Raw genomic sequence first — 19,095 nt, forward strand, 5'->3', positions numbered from 1 at the left:
CCTTATGTGCAAATTCTTACTAAAATGCTTGGCTGAACTTAACAATGATCCCCAAGTTCAAACAAGAGAACACGGTAATTGTTGCAGGATATGAGAAATTTAAGATCAAGGGCAACCAGAGTAGAATGACTAAAGCCATAGTTGTAGACATAAGCATTTGTCCAAAATATTAGGGGAATCCTAAAACTGATTTTGGAAGTGAATGTCGGCTAACTGATACACATAGCATCAGCAGACATCTGTCAAACTTCGGCTTTTCTGTTACTCATTCTTTCAAACAAAAACAAAACCCAGTCTCCAGTCTGAGCCTTTTGCAGTGTTTAGTTAATACAAAATATGCAGTAAACTGTAATATGAAGCTGTTGGATGAAAATTCTGATCAATGTAGAAAACAAAGGCCATTTATTGTTCTTGTTTTATAAGCTGACTTCATAATAGTATTTTCAGATTCTACCCTTTTCGTCTTAACAAGACAAACTTTAGTATCACTTGGTATGTTTGTGTCTGTTTTGATTTAGAAATTTAGTTAATGGGATGAACAGAATTCTAAGAGTCTGTCTACCTATCAATACTATTAAATTGTTTTTCTTAACATGAAGCAGGATATATTTTTGAAACAGAGGCAATAATCACATTTTCTCATTTCTAAGACTACTGAAGTATAAAATGTGTTATTAATTTATGACAGTTTTAAAAAAAAGTTTTTCACATTAGAATTTTCATGCATTATAAGACATATCTCTGTTTCCAGAAATATTAAATATGAAAAAACGTGCATTTTATTTTCCTTACCCCCTCACATCCTACCTCTGGCAACCAAAAAAAGGGCATTTTAGAACTGAGCTCTATCAGTTTTTGCTTCATGCATATTGAGGCTCTGATGTTTAGTATGTACAAATTTAGGATTCTCTTTCCAATGGGTTGATTCTTTTATTACTAATTGTTGTTATTGTTAGTCGCGCAGTGATGTTCACCAAGCTCCTCTGTCTGTGGGATTTCCCAGGCAAGAATACTGGAGTAGGTTACTGTTTCCAGGGGACCAAGATCTCTAGGAGTGCTTTCTGACCCAGGGATCAAATCTTCTTGACCTGTCTCCTATGCCTTCTGCATCAGTAAGTTTCTTGTAAGCAGCATATAGTTGGATCATTTTATTTAACCAGCTGAACAATCTCTGTCCTTTGATTGATATATTTTTTCCTTTGATTGATATATTTAGACCATTTACATTTAGGGTAATTAATAATATGTTAGCACTTAAGTAGGGCATTTTGCTACTTGTTTCTCTTTGTTTTTTATGGGTTTTGTTTCTTCTCTTTCTCTTTTCTTGTTTTCCTGTGAGCTATTTGGGCAACTGTTTTAAAATTCCATTTTGATCCACTTGTGTTTTTGTGTATTATCTCTTTTTCTAGTTTTCATAGTGACAACTCTAGTTTTTAAAATATACACAGGTGACTTATCACAGTCTACTGGTATCAACATTTTACCATTTCAAGTAAAGACTGAAAACTTCACTTCCATTTAGGTCCCTTTAGCTTCCTCACTTTTTAAATATCACTGTCTTAAGTACGTTGTTTAATTACTAAGCCATGCCCTCCTCTTCTGTGACCCCATGGACTGTAGCCTGCCAGGCTCCCCCGTCCATCGGATTTCCCAGGCGAGAATACTGGAGTGGGTTGCCATTTCCTCCTCCTGGGGATCTTCAAAACCCAGGAATTAAACCAGCATCTCCAGTGTCCCCTGAGTCTCCTGCATTACTGGTGGATTCTTTATCTCTGAGCCACTGGGGAAGCCCTGTCTTAAATATGAGACAGTGTTATAATTTTTCATTGAACTCTCCACTTTGGTTTATAAAATTTATAAGGAAAAAAATAGTCTATTGGATACAGATTTCTGCTCTTTCCTTTGTTCCTTCTTTCCTGGTGCTCTAAGAGTCCTTCTTTTATCATTTCCTTTTTGTCTGAAGAAAGTCCTTTAGCCAATCTTTAATGGTAGGTTGGCTGGCATTAAATTTGTTTTTCTTTGTATGCAAATATTACTTATCTCTTTATCCTGAAGGATAGTTTCACTGGATACAGTTTTTGAGGTGGACAGTTCTTTCCTTTCAGCTCTTGCAAAATATTGTGCCACTTCTCTTTGGCCTCCATAGTTTCAGATCAGAAATCTGCTGTGATTTAAATTGTTGTTTCCCCTACAGGTAATGTGTTATTTCTCTCTAGATGTTTTCAATTTTTTTTTTTTTGGTCTTTATTTGTTTTTAAAAGTTTAATTATGAAATCTTGGCACAAGTTTTTTTGAGTTTATCTTGTTTGGGATTTACTCAGCTGCTTGGATCTGTAGGTTTGTGTCTTTTGGTGACTTGAGGGAGTTGCCGGTAATCAATTATTTAGATACTCTTCCAACACCACTCTTTTCTTATTGTCTCAAGGTCCCTAAGTCTCTATATGTGTGTCTGTGTGTGTGTGTATGTATATATATTCAGGCTATTTTGTCTGTGTTGGCAAGATCGGGTAAATTCTACACTTTTGTTGTAAAATTTACTGACTCTGTCTTCTGCCCTCTCTATTCTACTATTTAGTCCACGCAGTGAGTTTTTTAATTTCTAATTTCCACTTGGTTTTTTAAATATGATTTTCCTTTCTTTGCTGAGATTTTTCTATTTTTTCACTTGTTCCAAGAGAATTTTTTAATTGATTGTTCAAGCATTTTTATGATTACTATGTTAAAGTCTTTGTCAAATAATTCCAAAATGTAACTCGTTGATTTCGGTTGATTGTCATTTCTCATTCGGGTTGTGATTTTCCTTGTTCTTTGTATGACAGATAATTTTCTACTTTATCCTGAATATTTTTATCTATTATGTTAGGAGACCTTGGAATACATATAAATCTTTTATTTTAGCTGGCAGTCATGCTATTTAAGGTTAACCTATATGGATTCTGTCCTATTTTGGGGGCTTTTATTTCACTGGGAGATTAATTCTCAGATTCTTTATCAAAGCAACATATTCTTTGGTATATTCTTATATTATGTAATATCAGTATAAATAACAGTGTTATTTTGGTCTTATTGGTTAATCTGATGCCAGTGAGGACCCACTAGTTTCTGCTGGTGCTTCCTGAGGGGAAAGAAGGGATTTCTTCGGGCCTGGCTTCCAGGTATGTCTCAGTTGATGACGGTGTGTTGGGGTCCTTCTTTTGGTGCCTATGGACTATTCTGGTGTCTCTGGGTTGGGGAGGATGGACTTAGACTACAGGGACAAGAAACTTCCAGTGACTGGGCTGCTTTTGTAGCTGAGTGCCTCTCACTGACACCAAGTCCCTCTTGCCTGGGACTCAGTCCTGGTGGGAGAGGAGAAGACTTTTCCTCGCTGCTCACTGTTCCTGAACCTCTCAATCAATGCCCTTACGGCTTTTGTTGATCTCACCTGATGTTGTCAGAGGGCGTCTCATCAGTTCAGGGGAGTTACCTTCTCTTGTTAGGTCAGGTGTTGGGAAATGATGGCCTGTGTAGACTTCTTTCACTGGGTGAGGGGACATAAGATGTCCTTCTGCTGTGTTGTATTTCAAGCCTTGAGGTTCTAAAGGAACTCCGCTTCTTCCTCCCACATTCCAAAGTCCTTCTTTGGTATTTCTTTCGCCATTTCTAGGGTGAGAGTTGTACCTAGCAAGGACAAGTAGGGAAAAATGGGTCTATACTATCTTGTCTGGATCAGAGGTCAGCTGTACTCTCTGAAATAATTTACTGTATTTCTTTATTACTAGCTTTTGACTCCTTCTAGAACCTGCTTACATTACAAAGACTCAAATGTACTTTTTCTCTTTTTTAATTTAATGCTATTTTTCATTAAACACACAGCTAATTATCTATTTTTTCTTATACATATTTTCTTGTATATATTTTTCTTATATACAACACTGAATGAGTTTGATTATTGGCCTTGTGCAAGAACAAAATAGATTTGCCCACATTTTCAGAAAATAAAAGCATACTCTGTCAAAAATTATGGCTCTCTGCTAGCCTCAAAAAGTGCCTACTTTTAACCATCAAAGTTGATGTCAGATCCTTTTGATATTCAGCTTAACTGTGTTTCCTAAACATCTCTAACTCTCTTATGTAAAGTTGTCCTTTAGCTCATGATTCAGTGATTCTTTAATATCCAGATACTACAGGTACTTTCAAAGCCACTCATCATAAAAGAAGGAAACAAAAAAATCCCTCTTTAGAATTACTTAGTCATTTTACTCCTTTCAACAGTTTCCACATGCAATATCTTATTTAAGCTGAAAGAAAAAGATTTGGAATAGACATGCATTTCAGTAAATATTTTCAACCTTTTTTTTTTCTTAGTTCAAGTTAAAGAATAAAATCTGTACTGTGTAATTGCCATCTGTGGCAGATACTCTCACTGCCTATCAAAATTCTTTCCTTCCTTAATATTAGGAAGTCCAATTTTCAGCTAAGTTGTTTGCTGCCCGAGTACATAAATGCATTAGAAATATTTAAAGCACTCATAGGATCAAGTAACTGGTCTTGGAGCCTATCTGAAAGCTTTGTAGAAAGTTCCCTTTTCTTTACTTGCTTTCTTTGTTACCTTTTCTTATTTTTCTTTCGTACACTTAATATCAACACATTCCATTTTTATCCACCTTTCTGTTTTTACTGTACTACTCATGTCTTATAATGTATGCAATTTCTTTTGAAGATATAGTTTCTGGTTGAATACTAGTCCCTATTCACAAAGCTCCCCTATTCTTGGAGCATGAGGCTATGAGGCTATGACAAGTGAGAGGGTCAAAGTGGGCAGCAAGATGGGAGGAATTAACTTTTCTTCATGAACTCTGATTTATTCTCATAATCCCAACAATATTTTTCCCACCAGGACATCAGGGCATGTTAGTTATCTGCAAAGATATTTCTGTATATTGCTTTATTGTGAACATTAGATGATTTGACTGAAACAACGGGAATTCATGACAGACCAAAGAAATAATTTGGGAAATGAGGTAGAGAATTAGAAATATGAATGGAAAGCTCAGTGTGGATGTGAAGGGTTTAAGAGAATAGATAGTGTGTCCTGGCAAATTTAAGGTATGTGAGACACACCACCAAACTTCACCAATATCTTATAAACCATGAAATTATATTATTAGCTCTTCTACCCTTTTGGCCTTTGTTTGGTTTGGGTTTTTTTTTTTTTTTTTTAAATAAACTCATCTTCCAGACCCTGGAAAGATCACACCAATTTTTATATGCTCTACGCATTTTTTTTTTTTTGTCCTGAGTAGCAGGACCTTCTATTGTGACCTGATCCATTTAGATATGTTGCTAAACAAAGCTTTTATACTGCTCTCCAGGATAGTTATTTCTGTAGAAAATGCTCAAAATAAGAGATAGTGTACTAAGACTGAATTACGACCTTGCACCTATTAAAAACATTGAGTGCCAACATTCATAGGTGAGGGTACCAAATTGTTTTAAAATCCATTTATATCATTAAACATTTCCTTCATGGGAAAAATTGGTAGTTGTAGTTACACTAAATAGAATGGAGCAAAGAGAACCCTTTGTAAGCCAAGTGCCTGAATTCAATTCAACAAATGCCACCATCTTCAAATAACACTTATGAAGTACACAAGTGTTTGAGGTCTGGACTCTGTTTATGAAGAGAAAAAAAGACATATGTTCGAAAGAAGATGTGAGGTGTTCCCGGGCTTTTGTCATTTAAGCGATATGCGTGCGAGGTGTAAATGAAACTTTATTGATAAAACACTTCTTCGTTCATTTACTTCATAGAGGATTTTAGGCTCTTCTGATCCTTTTCCTACACAAGTCGGAATACAGTGAAAATCCCAGGCGTGCATGAAAACGGCGGCAGGGCCTCCACTGAGCTCCAGGCGCGCTGAGCAGGCTGTTTACAATCAGGGACCATTTGGAGCGCAGAGCAGAGCCTCTCGCTCTATCTCACAGAATGGCCCCAGTTGCCCCAAGCCAGGCCTGTGTGGCTCACACAGTACCCTCTTTATGAGCCTAGGGACGGAATTTCAATGAGGAGCGCTGAGGTATGTTTTTCCACAAGTGGCATCTGGCTCCAGGATTGGTTACGTGAATGGCCCAGCAGCTGGTTAGACCTGTGGTTTCTGCTAATTAGGCTGAGGTTGTGCTGGCTGCCTCCTTGGGCTTTCAGAATCCAGCCAGCTTTTCGTCATCCTCACAACTCTAAAGATGGCCTCAACGTGTGTGTGGTAGCGTCCTGGGGCCTTTGAACTCGGTGCGGGTACCTGTCTTATTGTGGACACAGTGGATATTTATTCCCTGGCCTACACTTATCCACTAATGATGGGTCAAGTCATTTGGATTTCAAATACAGTAATAATTAATCCTGAGGAAGTTTAGCCTAAGTACAGGTTTCCTTTCCCTTAGAACCAACTGTTTCTGCCCCGAAAGCAAGCAAATGTTTTCTTAAAAAATTAAAAATACTTCTCTGTCCATCCGTCTCTGTCATGCTTCTTCTTTGTGTATTTATCTTTGTGGATACAGAGCCACTCTGGACGTTTGAGGGATGTATATGTTTGTGTATGGGTGCATGTATATTTATAAACAGGGGTTTGCTATAAGGGGAAAGAAGGATTCCTGGTAGAAGTGTGGCCGGAAGGGCCCACTTCCTGCAGTAAAGGCCTCTGGACCACACAGAGAACAGCCTCATCCAGCCCTTCTCCCCACTTTCTCCGCAGTTCAGAAAGGCACCAACGTAGAAATCTTCTCTCACGTGATGGGCAAAGCATCGCCAAAGTATAACCATGCCCTCTGTCCCTGCTTCTGGTGGCTTCTGTGCCCCCAAGAGCTTGGGGCAGAGATAACGTCTGGAAGAAAGAGAACAGGATCAGAAGCCCGAACACAGGCTTCTATTTCCAGGACTACCCTCTGACAAAGGAGATGGTCAAGGACGACTCCCTTCAACTTCACTGCTTCCCATTTTCCCAGTCTATGTGAGATGGTGATAAGGAAGTCAAATGTGTGGGCATCTTATCTCATAGGGTCTGTTGGACTTTATTGTGAAATTGTCTCTGGTGAAAGTCTGAGAAAAGAATTGAGAAAGTGCAATTTAAGAAGTTCTATCCAGAAGAAATTCTTAAACCCTTAACTTGAAAGGATCAGTTGTGGTTAGAAGGCTATGTCAGATTGTATCAAAATTGGATCAATTCTTGCAGACTCATGGTTATCAGAGGGAAGAGAGGGGGTGTGGGAAGGGATAAATTAGGAGTTTGGGATTAACATATACACACTATTATATACCAGATAGATAAGCAACAAAGACCTACTGTATAGCCTAGGTTGCTATATTCAGTGTCTTGTAACTGCATATAATGGAAAAGAATCTGAAAAAGAATATATATGTTCTTATATATGTGTGTGTGTGTGTGTGTGTGTGTATAACTGAATCACTTTGCTGTATACTTGAGACTAAATTGTAATTGTAAATCAACTATGTTGTTTAGTCACTAAGTAATGTCTGACTCTTTTGTGACTTCATAGACTGTAGCCCACCAGGCTCTTCTGTCCATGGAATTTCCCAGGGAAGATTACTGGAGCGGGTTGCCATTTCCTTCTAGAAAAGATCCTCTCAACTCAGGAATCAAATCTGCGTCTCCCGCATCTCCTGCAATAACAGGCAATTTCTGTACCACTGAGCCTCCAAAATTAAAAAACAGAAAGATCAATTATACTTCAATTTTCAAAAAAGAGTTGTAAAAATTATTGGATCAATTTTTCATCACGGGAACATAGAAACTTCTGCTAACGATGTCAAAACATTGTTGGCTTAGCCATACAGTCCCCAAAGCCCCACATTTTACACTGTCCCTTCTTCTGCCATTTCTTTCTTGTCCTCTATGGCTAGCCATATAAACTAAAGATCGCTAGCAGGAAAAATAACCAATCAATCAAACAAACAAAAAACCCCTGTATGTTTCTTTCTTGGAAACCTTCCACCTTCTCTGACTTCTATTTTTTGTCCTCTTAAGTTATTATTAATATGTAGCTTCAAGTTTAGTCCTGTACCAATCTTGAAGCAGGATTCTGCACTTTTTTGCAATTCATACTCCCTGCAACCACCTCCCCTCAACCAAAACTCATCCCAAAGCATCAGTGAGCAATGTAGCTTTTACAAAGACTTCATAGATGAAATAGATGAGGGTGTTTACATACCCACAATAAATGACCTAAAAAAAACCAGCATTAGACAACTTTTTCCCAATAAAATATGTTTAACCTCTGACTCGGTTATCCCTTCTCACTCAAATTTCTGTCCTTGCTCCCCTAGCATAATCCATCTCCTTCAGTAAGTCTAGGGACTGGTCTGAGGCTTTCTTTAACTCTGCAATAACTTCTCATGTTTCTTTTCCAGGAATTCAGTTCAGATGGGTGCTGGAGTCTATTATTACTAGGAAAGTCTGTGTGCATTTCTTCCCAACCCCCGATTCAGTGATGTTGGTAAGTTAAAAGGCTGAGGTGGGAAATCAGCGGAATTGGAGATGCTGCACATCAAGACTTCCCCTTCCCCCCAGAAAGGCAGGTGTTAAACACCCACTCACACACAACTGGGTGACTTACAACGTGTGTGATGCCAAATGTGGCATGGCACTCAACAATCAAATGCTCCTGCTCATTTTTGCCTTGTCAGTGCATCAGCTGAATAGCAGCCCAGTTATTTCAATAAAGCAGGTGTCTCCTTGCAGAAGAATGTTCCTCCCGAGTTGTTCGCTGTTTCTCCAAGTCTTCCAGAATTGCTTTTATAAAAGTGCCAGGGGAAAAAAATTGTACTATACATCTTCAAAAAAAGAAAATACAAAGCTTATTTTAAAAAAGCAAAAAAGTGCATCACAATGTTATTTGTAAAAATAAAAAAAAAAATGAAAGCAATCCTAATATCCATTAAAGAAATTGGTAAATAAATGATGGCTCACTGACATAATATATATATATATATATATATATATATATATATATAGACAGAGGGATTATTTAAAGTGTAAGTAATGAAAAAAATTTAACAACATCTTACTAACTTTTTTCAAAGTGATTTAAAGTTGTTTTTTGGTGAGGGCGAGATTCATCTTTTGAGAAAATAGTTTGGTATTCAATATGCTTTATATTTTACAAGTTTTACATTGCATATTAGTTACCATCTTTATTTTAAATGGACTCCTACATTGTAATTAAGATAATGAGTAAAAGTAACAAAGAAACTTGGGCAAATTCAATTAAAATTCCAATTTTAGAAATATTAAAATGTGAAAAGTAATGTGTTTCTTAGAGTCCAGGAAATGCAGCATAATTGAGTTGAAGCCAGAAAATAAAGAGAGGCAGACAAATTGAGACAGACCCGGAGATTTGAAAAAGCAGCTAAGTCTGTCCGGCTGACGTGGAGATGTTCCGCCTAATCTCCTTACAGATTTCTTTGTACTTCCAGGAAAGAGCTGGACAAAAGTAATCTCTTACCTAATTAGGTGAGAAAGCGTATGTAGGAAACATTTGATAAGAGAGTTAGCATTTACAGTTAGAGTGGAAGAAAAGAGGATTTGATATAAAGAAAAAGCTCAGATGTTCCTGAATCAGACAACTCAGGAATCTAGTCTGATTTATAATTAGGAAAATAGAGTGACACAAAGTAGCATTTCAAATAAGATCAACAAAGGAATTGAAAGTTGTGGCAAAGTGTGTGTGGGGGGGTGGGGGGACAGAATGTTTCCAAAGTGAATTGAGCTGCTTTTTAAATCTTTATTAGACACACCTCATCGTTAAAATAGAAACTTTTTAAATGTTACTACAGTCAGTTATTTTAGTAAAATCTATTTTTAAATTTTTTTTTTAAATTTTAAACTGATAAAAATCCAGTGTTTCTCAGAGTGTGCAGTTATGATTGTGTGTCTGTCTTAGTCCATTCAGGCTGCTATACCAAAATATCTCAGATAAGATAACTTATAAACAAAAATTTATTTCTCACAATTCTAGAGGCTGCCAAGTTCAAGATCAAGGCACCAGCATGGTCATATTCTCTGGTGAGCACTTTCATCCTGGTTCATGGCTGCTGGATCTTGACATAGTGAAAGGTGCTGGGGATCTCCCTGGAGCCTCTTTCATAAAGGAATCAGGCCCATTCCTGAGGGCTCTATCCTTATGATCTAAGCACTTTCCCAAGGTCCCCCTTCCTCAAACCATCATCTTCGGGGATTAGAATTTCAACATATTTTGGGGGCAATACAGATACTCACACCATAGCAGTGTCAGATCACATCCCTCGGATTTATCAAGTCAGTGCCTTTCATAATCAGAATATACATGTTTGTTGCAAACATTATTTCTATTTGCTTTCATATTCTTAATTATTAGTATAAACATTTAGGTTAACTGTTTGCTTAGATTTTCTCCTTTTTTCTCTTTTTAATTTGGAAGCTTTGACAAGGTGTTAAAAGATTGTCTGTATTTGAATCTATCCATACTTTATTTCTGGCTTGCCTGGTGGCTCAATAGTAAATAATCTGCTGCTAATGCAGGAGATTCAGATTCAACCCCTGGGTTGGGAAGATCCCTTTTAGGAGGGCATGGCAACTCACTCTAGTATATTTGCCAGAAAAATCCCATGGACAGAGGAGCCTGGCTGGCTACAGTCTATGGGGTCACAAAGTGATGCATGCACACACACACACTTTATTTCTTCCACTGATTTTTATCCCATGAAAAATGTTCCCCACTCAGATTAGAAGTGTATCAGACCCAAACTTTTATTTTAGAAGAATTTCTAAATCACAATATTATCTAGAGACATGGTACCCTTTCCGTTTTCAGATGGTGGGAAATTTATCCTCTTGATTGCTGCATACCCAATGCCAGGAAGATTGCTAACAAAAGCTTATTGAGGAAATTAATCTTAACCAGTAAGCACAGCTTAAAGATATTTGCAAGAAGTCTCCAATCTTTGCCGTAAAGTAACAGAAATTTGAGGAAAAGGAGGGAGACAACAGACTTTTAATCATCAGCAGCACCAACATTGTTTTTCTTCTCTTAGTTCCTGTGGTCTCTTTTCTTCCTGAATCAGGTTTAGATTTCTCTGCATAGATTTGAAGATTCTGAAAAACCAATTTGTCCCCTCCTTTGCATTTTCCCTCAGCTTCCACTTTAACTAAACACCCCACTCAACCCCACCCCAATCTCTTCACTGCCCTTGTCTTGGTTTCTTTTTTTAATTAATTTTTATTATAGTGTTTTACAATGTTGTATTAGCTTCTACCATACAAAAAAAAAAAAGACTCAACTACACATACATGTATATTCCCTCCCTTTTGTACTTTCTTCAAATTCAGGTTAATGCAGAGCATCAAGCAGAGTTCTCTGTGCATTGCCAGTGTGTTCTCATTATTTATCTCTTTTATGCATTGTATCAATAGTGTATATATGCCAATCCCAATCTCCAAATTCCTTCCACACCCCCTTTCCTCTTGGTATTCATATGTTTGATCTCTACATCTGTGTCTCTATTTCTGCTTTGCAAATAAGATCATCTATACCATTTTTCTAGATTCTACATGTGTGTGTTAATGTATAGTACTTGTTTTTCTCTGACTTCACTCTGTATGATACCCTGTCTTTGCTCCTTTTCCTTCTTCACTGGGGAGGGCAAAGGGGGTGGGGGAAATCCCTGCCCAGCCACCAAAGCCTACTTCCATTCCCATGCTGCTAATTCTCTAAATAATCCTTTTAGCAATTTAATCACTTTTAAAATCATTGACTTTGTATTTTTTTTTAATGTCCACTCTCCTTTGGTCTAATTCTTTTATTCACTTTAATTGCTAACGAGTTACTTGCCTTGGCTTTTTAAAGACAGATAATCATATGAGAAATTAAGATAAATTAAGATAATTAAGAAATTAAGATAGCCTCTGCTTTCAGGAGTGAATTATCTAGTTTAAGCTTAATATCTGAATCAATTGGCTAAAACTTCCAAATAGTCCTCAATGATGGAGGCAATAATGCCCCTACCTTTTTTCTGATATTAATGTGAATAGGAATGTGTCAGGTGCCTTGAGGTATATATTATTGTAGAAAGAAAGGATTTCTCTTTCTGCGTGCATGCTGAGTCACTTCAGTCATTTCTGACTCTTTGTGAACCTGTGGACTTGTAGCCTGCCAGGCTTCTTTGTCCATGGGATTCTCGGGGCAAGAATACTGGTGTGGATTGCCATGCCCTTCTCCAAAAGCATTTGTTCTTGCTTGACTATATCTTTATTATATATGTGTGTATCTTAGAAGCAGATGGGGATTCTCCAGGCAAGAATACTGAAGTGGGTTGCCATGCCCCCCTTCAAGGGATCTTTCCAACCCAGAGATTGAACCCAGGTCTCCCACATTGCTGGCAGAGTCTTTACCATCTGAACCACCGGGGAAGCTCAGGAATACTAGAGTGGGCGTCCTATCCCTTCTCCAGGGGATCTTCCTGAGCCAGGAATTGAACTTGTGTCTACTGTGTCTCCTGCAAGCGGGTTCTTTACCAGTTCTTTACTGGCAGCACTTGGGAAGTCCTGTATTAGTTGAGAGCCCCTCATATATAGAAATTAATAATAGTGCATTTGGGGCTTCCCAGGTGGCGGTAGTGGTAAAGAACCCAACTTCCAGTGCAGGAGACGTAAGATGCGAGTTTGATCCCTGGGCTGGGAAGATCCCCTGGAAGAGAGCGTGTCCACACACTCCAGTATCCTTGCCTGGAGAATCCCATGGACAGAGGAGCCTGGTGAGTTGCAGTCCATGGGTTCGGAAAGAGTAGAACATGGTTGAAGCGACTTAGCACATACACAGGCATTCAATAGTGTCTTATCTGGCACTTCACTTTTGGGGCACTGTCTGAGGGGGACTGAGCAAAATCAGATTGGGAAGCACGCCTGTCCTCAGTGCCTAGCAGGTGACTCAAAGAGGCCTGGTTCACTATATTCTGTCATCTTTAATCTTCTGTTGTTATGGGTAAAGAAAGTGAACAATTGTAAACTGACTTGACTGTGGGATGGGACAGGGCTGGGATGGGACCTTGACCTTCTTCCTCGTCTCCTGCGTTGGCATCTTTGGGGAGAGCAGGGTGTCCCCCGGATGGCTGCATCTCTTTATGTTCCTCCATGAGCTTCCACTCTCTTGATTTATTCTGTGAACAAGGAACTGTCACAGCAGTGACCCAGTTACTCCGGAGTTTGCTGGAGTCAAAGCGACTCGCAGCCTCCCTGGACCCACTGATTTTACTCTCTTGGTGGGTGTTCAGACCAAACCTACACCTTATGCAGGAGATGATGTCTCCAATCAGCTGTAAATAGCAACAAAGCTAAGCCTGACTTGGGGGGACATTTGAATGGAGAGCACGAGAGACCACAGTACTAACAGAATTGCCCTTCTTTCCTCTTTTGCTCTTTTTCTTCCTTTCCCCCCTCCCTGTCTTCCTCTCCCATTCATTTCCCTACTTCCCTCCCTTCCTTTCTTCTTTCTTGCCTTCCTTCCTCCCTTCCCTCTCTCTCCTTCTTTCCAGATACTCTTACCAGAGTCCTGCCATGGAAAATACAGAATTTCTCCTTGCACACTGATAATGTGCAGGGGTAGATTTTAGCGCGCTTTGAACGGCTTTGAGTGTAACTACATGATCAGTACAAGGCAGACACTGACACTTCAATACAGCCCGGTGACCAGTGAATCTAAGATGCCCCCCCTTTTTTTCACAGATTTGAATTTAACAAAACAGTGAAATAAAAAATGAACAAAAAAATGTAAGAGACAAAGAAAGAAAAAAGGAAAGAAGAGAGGGAATAACATGATATTCATCTTTTATTTATATAATATTTAGCTTATATTATGTTATATCTAGCAAAGTCAGACCATTAAGGAAAACTTACAGTCAATCAATGACCATCATTTTTCAGAAGAAAGAACACCAAAAAGTAGAAAAATAAGAAGTAAGTATAGTGAAGCTATTGATAGCCTTTACCAAGTATCTGTTTAAATTTAGGAGAAAAACAAATCCCTCCCTTGCCCTTTGTTCCTCTCCTAACTTTTGCTGCAGACTGGCGAACATTCTATACAGACTAAGGCTGATCATTGGACCGGCTTTTAAAATCTCAGGCAGCCAGGAATGTTAGGAGCAAGGTTCTTGACTCTGAAGGTTGGTGACCCAGAGAAGAACCAAAGGAATGTCTGTAGGGCATTGAATTCAAAGTATCTTTAAGTGTAAGAAGGGAACATGAAGGGCAATTGATCCTGATGTAATGTCAGGCAATATACACGTGCCTTGGGGGCAGAGTCCTTAAATGGTGATGCTACTGGCAGGATCACTACATTTGTGGCAAGTGTGTGGGCAGACACATGGCCCAGTAGCTGGTAACTGGCTGAGCCACTGTGCAACCAGGATGAAGGTAACTGGTGCTGTGAAGGGGGCTTCGTGAAGAAGCAGGCTTGCCCCCAGGTCTTTCTAGGGAGACATATCGTATGAGCCGTATCCCTGTAACACGTGAATAGTATCAGTGTCAGTGTAACTTAACATGAATTTTCTCCTGTAATTGTCTTCATTGAATATGCAGTTTTGTCCTAAGCTCCTCTTTGCTAACACTCCTGGGAATGTCTGAAATCCAGATAGTAACGATTTCTACAGACTAACATAAAACAACACTCAGGGAATTCATTGTATGAATCTAGTTAATTTATTTAACTTTCTCAACTTATGGATGTCCATTAACTTAACATTTTTTTATTATGGACTGTCTTTCTCTTTAGATAGTGGATGATTGCACCCTAGTGTCTGCGTAGGTCATTCTGCCTATTCGAAATTTTTTAAAAATTTTATTAATTTTTAATTGGAGGATAATTGCTTTACAATAGTTTGTTGGTTTCTGCCATGTATCAACATGAATCAGCCAGAGGCACGCACATGTCTCCTCCCTACTGAACCCCTCTCCTACCTTCCACCCCATTCAACCCCTCTAGGTGTCACAGAGCACCTGATCTGAGCTCCCTGTGTCATACGGCACATTTCCACTGGCTATCTAACTCACATATGATGATGTGTGGGTTTCAATGCTACACTCTCCATCCATCTCACCCTCTCCTTCTCCCACTGGGTCCACAGGTCTCTCATCTACGTCTGCATCTCCACTGCTGCCCTGTGAATAGGTTCACCAGCACCGTCTTTTAGATTCCATGTGCTGTGCTGCGTTCTATGGCTCGATGAGTCACGTCCAGCTCTTTGTGACCCCACGGACTGTAGCCTGCCAGGCTCCTCTGTCCTTGGGGCTTCTCTCAGCAAGAACACTGGAGTGGGTTGCCATGTCTTCCTCCAGGGGATCTTCCCAACCCAGGGATCGAACCCAGGTCTTCCACATCACAGGCAGATTCTTTACCATCTGAGCCGCCAGGGAGCGCTGGAACCTGAGAATGCTGGAGTGGGTAGCCTATCCTTTCTTCAAGGGATCTTCCGGACCCAGGAATCGAACCATGGTCTCCTGCATTGCAGGCAGATTCTTTACGAGCTGAACTACCAGGGAGGCCCCCTAGATTCCATATATATGCATTAATATACAATATTTGTTTTTCTCTTTCTGACTTACTTTACTGTGTAATAGACTCTAGTTTCATCCACGTATAATTGACTCAAATGTGCTCCTTTTGGATGGCTGAGTAATATTCCATTGTATATATGCACCACCACTTCTCCATCCAGTCATCTGTTGATGGACATCTAGGTTGCTTCCATGTCCTAGCTATTGTGAATAGGACCTCAGTGATCATTGCGGTACATGTGTCTTTTTAAATTATGGTTTCCTCAGGGCATATGCCCAGTAGTGGGATTGTTGGATCATATGGTAATTTTTGTTCCTATTTTTTAAGGAACCTACATGCTGTTCTCCACAGTGGCTGTACAGATTTACATTCCCACCAACAACGCAGGAGGGTTCTCTTTTCTCTAGCATTTAGTGTTTGTATATTTTTCTAATGATGGCCATTCTGACCAGTGTGAGGTAATTACCTCATTGTAGTTTTGATTGTATTTCTCTAATAATGAGCAATGTTGAGCATTTTTAAATGTGTTTATTAGCCACCTGGGTGTCTTCTTTGGAGAAGGGTCTGCTCTCACAGCATGAGTGACTGTGCTGGAAGGATTTGCATAAGGATTGTCTTCCTCAAGCCCAAGTCAAGTTTTGCCATCACCATCAAAACTTATCCCTCTGAGTGGAACAGAAGTTCTCTCAGTGACAGTTGCCTGACAGCTACCTTAGTAAACCTTCATATAGTGTATACACAGTGTTATTTTAGTTAACCTCAATTATTGTTTTAAGATTGGTTCCTAATGCCCAGTTTTAAATAAACTGATTAGTCCAAAACTCCAAATAAGAGAACCTAAATAACAATTGAGTACATCAGAGACTTTCATATAATTGGTGCAACAATTTCCAATTCTGATTTCTAGGTGAGTGTTTTATAAAAGCAAACTTTTGAAAGTGAAGCATTTAAAACCAATGACATTTTGCCTTGCCTTTTTTTTTTTTTTTTGGTCAAATCATATTTCCATAGTCAACAGACCTGGGATACTAGCTAATAATCTGGGATTTCATTGAAGACCAGAGGAAGCAGAATCAAGTATGTATTCCCTGAAGAAAATTGTTATTTCATATTCATTTTTCTTCAAAATCTTAATTAGTTGGTGTGATGGCTTAGGACCTGGATAGGAAGGCCATCTGGCTATGAATCTGTAGCCTCCAGTTAATAAGCATATGCATTCTGTGGCATCCTTTCAAGAGAGTCATACTTTCTTTACTGCCAACTTCTTGCCTAATTCACTGTGCATAGGTAAGGGTTAGTTAGTTAAACATCAGTCTCCTTTTACATCTATCCATTCTCATGAATATATGGTAAGACTTTTTGCTGCAGATTATTGCTTAGAGTGAAACTCTGAAATACATTCTGAACCAGGCTTTGTGTGAGTTATCAATCGTTCATCTAGGGCTAAAGTTCCAAAGAAAAATATGCAAGTCGAAGGAGTGAAAGAAGGCAAAAATTGCTTCTATTTTACATGATATTTGTTAATTAGACTAAGAAACTGCTCAATCAACTATCATTACTTATATTCAGTCCATCTCCTAGCCAAGAAGTGGTGAACGTCCATGGAGGTTTAGAAGTTGTGAAATGTCAACGAGCCCAATATACTTCTTGAAAAACCCAGTGACTCAGGCTGATGAAAGGGCTTGGGGCCATCAGCCCAAGCCAGATGGGCCCTGGGGATTCAGAAGCACTCCAGTCACGTCAGCGTATGACCGTTAGCAGCTAGACAACTGATGCATTCTCTACCAACAGCTGGTGCTTCTGGGAGGTCTGTAACCATAGCCCTGAGCAAAGGGCATTGAGGTAATCCAGGATGGAGGTCACCAACGGATGGAAAACTGTGGTGGGATTCTCACTGGTGAGGAGAAAGAAGAGGTTACAGCCTTTTTGCCAAATCCTCTGTGGCTGGATTCAGTGCCCAAGCAACGATTTCCATTGCGAATGCAGTCTAACATTGGTGGTATCTGTCTTGGGGAGAAAAACAAGTCCTGATACTGAGCCCCACTCTTTGGTCAAGAGACACGGCCAAAATGTGTTCTTTGGGTCTGATTTCACATAGTTGTGATGGGAGATTTTCTTATCTGGAATGAGCATTTATTTCAAGAACAAAAATGCCTTTATGAAATTAAACGAGTGGTAAAACTTAATGCATGGAAATCATTCTGAAAGTAGAAGGTCCTATATTCTTCTCCTTTTTCAAAATTTCTAGGTTGAAAGAGATGATGGGCAGCTTCTTAGCCTAAATAACAAATATCATAGAAAACAGAAGCAATTTTTGCCTTTCTCCACTCCTCTAACGGGCACATTGTTCTTTGAGATTTTAGCACTAGATAGTTAGTTGATAACTCAACTTACACAAAGCCTTTGGTTCAGAATGTACTTCACATCTTCACTCTAAACAATAACCTGAGGCAAAAAGCCATAACCATATACTTTTTGGCATTGAGCTGAAGGGAACAGATATGTGAAAGAACTAACACATCCAATTATGCCTAACATTGTGTAAATGCACGCAACTAAAGTGTTTATAGCTTAGATAAGTGAGTTTTGTTTTGTGGTTTGGAAATATTTGTGGCTCTGCTTGTGAGGAAGTATGGATGTGAGTTACAGGACAGGCAACCATCTCTTCTACTCATCTCTGATGTGCATGCCACCTGGTCTTTGGCATTGACAGCCAAGAGAGCTGCATAGGGCATTTGTATTTAAGCAATAGGTTAATGCCTACAAGACCTGACCATGTGGCCCCAACTGTCCTAGGTCAGGCTTCATGGCAGTTTGCTTTGTAAGCACCAGGAAAGAGAATTCATTTTGCGAAGGCTCACCTCCCATGTGGACGCAGATCACTTAGAAAATGTACCGAGAACAAAAGTTTCAGCCTTGTCCTTGTCCTTGCTAAGATGATGCCAAGACAACAAGGTCCTACTGTGTAGTGCAGGGAACTAGATTCAATATCCTGTGATAACCATAAAGGAAAAGAATATGAAAAAGAATGTATATATAACTGAACCACTTTATAATATAGCAGAAATTAACACAATATCTTAAGTCAACTATAGTTAAATAAAATTAATTAAAAATAAAAATATGATCCCAATGTGATGTATATCTTTTTGCCTATTCAGCCTATTGCTGCTGCTGCTGCTGCTGCTAAGTTGCTTCAGTCGTGTCTGACTCTGTGCGACCCCATAGACGGCAGCCCACCAGGCTCTTCTGTCCCTGGGATTCTCCAGGCAAGAACACTGGAGTGGGTTGCCATTTCCTTCTCCACAGACTATTGCTATTTAAGCCTATATTAATACTTGTTTGATTTTCCTGGATTCTGTACATGTCAGGATTCTCACGTTGTCAAGCACACATGTGTTTGCACATGTTTTTATTGTGCTAGAATTAATAGTTCAAAATGTATTAAATAATGAAACATCTTACGTCTTTTATTATAAATATGGGTAGCCACTGTAGTATACCTGAGAATAAATG

General features: G+C 39.1%; 1 long non-coding RNA gene across 1 annotated transcript; it reads left to right on the forward strand.

Moving 5' to 3' along the window:
* Nucleotides 1-8,301: 8,301 nt before the first annotated feature.
* LOC139037735 (uncharacterized) lies at nt 8,302-16,563 on the forward strand. The gene is made up of 3 exons (XR_011490610.1): nt 8,302-8,490; nt 10,012-10,058; nt 15,149-16,563. It is a non-coding gene; the product is annotated as an uncharacterized lncRNA (long non-coding RNA).
* Nucleotides 16,564-19,095: the final 2,532 nt, after the last annotated feature.

Source organism: Odocoileus virginianus, chromosome 12 (assembly GCF_023699985.2).
Source record: "Odocoileus virginianus isolate 20LAN1187 ecotype Illinois chromosome 12, Ovbor_1.2, whole genome shotgun sequence".
Classification (NCBI taxonomy): Eukaryota; Metazoa; Chordata; class Mammalia; order Artiodactyla; family Cervidae; genus Odocoileus; species Odocoileus virginianus.